The sequence below is a fragment of the Mustela erminea genome, chromosome 15, assembly GCF_009829155.1.
Source record: "Mustela erminea isolate mMusErm1 chromosome 15, mMusErm1.Pri, whole genome shotgun sequence".
NCBI classification, from domain to species: Eukaryota; Metazoa; Chordata; class Mammalia; order Carnivora; family Mustelidae; genus Mustela; species Mustela erminea.
The window spans coordinates 61,621,990-61,624,814 of NC_045628.1; the positions used below are offsets into that span (position 1 = coordinate 61,621,990).

General features: G+C 43.2%; 1 long non-coding RNA gene across 1 annotated transcript; it reads right to left on the reverse strand.

The window, feature by feature from the left end:
* Nucleotides 1-1,431: 1,431 nt before the first annotated feature.
* On the reverse strand, nt 1,432-2,463 carry LOC116574442. Its single transcript, XR_004279314.1, has 3 exons — nt 2,400-2,463; nt 2,179-2,287; nt 1,432-1,763 (listed from the first exon to the last, which is right to left on the reverse strand). It is a non-coding gene; the product is annotated as an uncharacterized LOC116574442 (long non-coding RNA).
* Nucleotides 2,464-2,825: the final 362 nt, after the last annotated feature.

Below are 2,825 nucleotides of genomic sequence, written 5' to 3' on the forward strand. Positions count from 1 at the left end.
TAGTCTGACCAGACTGAATTGAACAGAATCTAATTTTTGTAATTTTTTAAATATTTTTTTCTGTACTTCAGCAACTGGTAGATTTTATTTTAATTTACCAGGTCAAATAATTATTTTACCAGTTTGGGTTGTTGCCTACAAATATTAACAAGTAACCGTAATCATTAAGGTCTTTGTCTAGGCATGTTCCTTTGGGGTGCTTTGGGTTGAAAATGCATTCTTCTTCTCATTTATTTATCATATATTTTCTAAGCATTTTTCTAGCATCCAGTATGTGCTATTCTAAGCATTATGTATTACATAAGGGCCCAGGGACACAAATATCAATACAGTGTGATTCCTAACTTCAAGGAGGCCATTGTCGTCCAGGAGGAGGAACTGAAAAGAGTAGTCAACAAGCAGCCCCACAGCCAGTCCTCTCTCCATTCCTGTCCTATGGTCTGCAATGAGGTGACTTGGCCCTGCCAACTTCGGGGGTGCTGCTAAACCTGTGAGGTCTCCAGCTCAGCCCACCCTCCCCACCGCTCAGCACTCTTTTTATTTGCCTCCTTTTACCATCCCATGGGCAACATTCCCAACCTTTTTCCTACTCTTCTAACACCCCCACCCACCTCCTCTGTAGACAATTCACCTCTCCAACAGCTTTTCCAGAGTCTCGCTGGGAACCAGCCAGTAGAAGCGTCAGTAACTTCTCCTGCCCTGTTTGTACATAACAAAGGCTTCCATTTAACTAGAAAGACATGTTTTTTTACTTAGATTTCCCTTGAAAATACACAAGGGTTTAAATTAAGGGTAAAAATTGCATTTTCAAATCACAAACGCTTTTGCCAAAATCCAAAATGTTTGAAAAAAAATAGGTCAAGAGGCTTTCTTAAAGCATCAGGTTTTCCCATCTGTGGTTAGATTTTTAGATCACATGCTAGACCCTTTCATGTGTGGATGTCATCATTTCAAGAGCCTGCTGGCTGTCCCTTTTACCTCTCCAGGCAAGGGTAGAGCACCATGGTGATGCGCTGAGTACCTGTGAGTCTGGGCAGCAGTTCCTAATTAGGGCTGTGATCTTGAATGTATTCCCTAACTCCCTGGGTCTCAGGAAATGAGGATGGCACCCACAACCGAACCTGGAAACTCCATGTCCTAGGGCACACCGAGATTCTTGGATAATACATGGACATCCCAGTTACTCTTCCTTATCAGTAAGGAAGACAGGTGTGGGAGGTGAAAGTATCCATATCCTTAATTTTATAGGCAAAATCAAACACTGATATCTGAAGGAGAGTAAGTTCTGTGTACATGTGTGTACACTTGCAGGTGTGTGTGTGTAAGTGTGAGCACCAGGGTTTGTGTATTTATGAAGATGGAGAGATTAAGAAATAATTCTGTGATATTCACAAACATGAGGTCTAAGGTTTTTTTCCTGTCTTTTTTTTTAATTGAGTATGTAGGTATGTACATATGTATGAGAACTGACGAATTAACAAAACCTTCAACTAAATACTAAGTCAGCTTGAGAGTAGTTCAGAATGGGGCCCAATTCCACAGCTGTGTGGAGTCACAGTATTTTCTTTTCCACTGAGTTGTTCATCTGGGAGACTGGGGTCATTGATGCCCAGCTGTTCTTGGGTTCCACACTAGTGAAGAGCTGCTTAAATCTTCTTGCCAGACTCATAAGAAGCTGCTGCTGAGGTCTGGGCTCCTGGTACCCCCCAGGGATCCTGTTGTCTGTTGGTCTCACTTCCCTGGGCCAGTCTTCTTTCATTCATCTGAAGAAATTTTAAGTTATATTCCTGGCTTTTCTCCAACCCCACCCCTAACCTGATCACCTCCCACCCACCCCAACCCACCCCCTCCAAAGTACTCAGAGCCATGCTCTACCCTGGGCTCTGGTTAGGGAACTCTCTCTGTCAAAGCCGGCCAAGTTGGCTGGATGACTTCGCCATGCCCTACTTTATTCTAGGACCGGGGACTCTCTTCTAGGACCAGAGGTTTTCTCCCTGCTTTAAGCCTCCGGAGCTCTGGCTTACTGCCCTGTGCTTTCCACCAAGCTCATGTAGGTCTGTCATAGAGCCTGAGATCCTGAATTTCCAGGAAGCTCCCAGGTGAGACATTTGCCTTCTGGCCTGGGACCACACTTTGATCAAGCCTTCCAAGTACACCAGGGGCTGCAGCTGTTGGTACCTGGCAAGGCTGTCCCATTGGCCTCCAGGCAGCTCCGGTGACAGGCACACCTCTCGGGAGATGGTAAGATTCTAGTCCTTAGGCTGAAGAGGATTCACATTAGGCTGGGCTTTAGAAGAAAAAAGAAACAAAACAGGAAAACACAGTTTTTTTAAATTACAGATAAGAAACTAGTTATTTTAAAGAGAAAAAAGAAATGTAATAGACTAAAATTGCAGTACCCTAGGTGTATTCTAAGAAATGCCAGTCCTGTGGGATGTTAAAAGGAATTGTGAGCAAAGGAGGTTTCTATGCTCCAATGAGTTCTAGAATCTAGAATCTAAACACCCACCAGGTTCAACAAAGTTTAATAAGTTTCTTTACTTTTCAGAGGCTTTTATAAGTTAATGTGCATTGTGGATCTCCAAAAAGGGCATAAAATATGCACTGTTTCCCCAAAGTGTTTTCCAAGGAAATCCCTAATTTTTTTCAGGGAGGCTAATAACACCAAAACTCCATGAATTGCCCCTTGGGAAGGGGTAGCATGAGCTCAAGCCAGCGTCAACTTCATCAGCCCTCTTACTTCTTCCTTCTCTTACCCTACAGATTACAGAATGGAAAAGTGTTTGTTTTCTCAGGTTCATTTGCTGAGATCTTTGTTGTTTCTT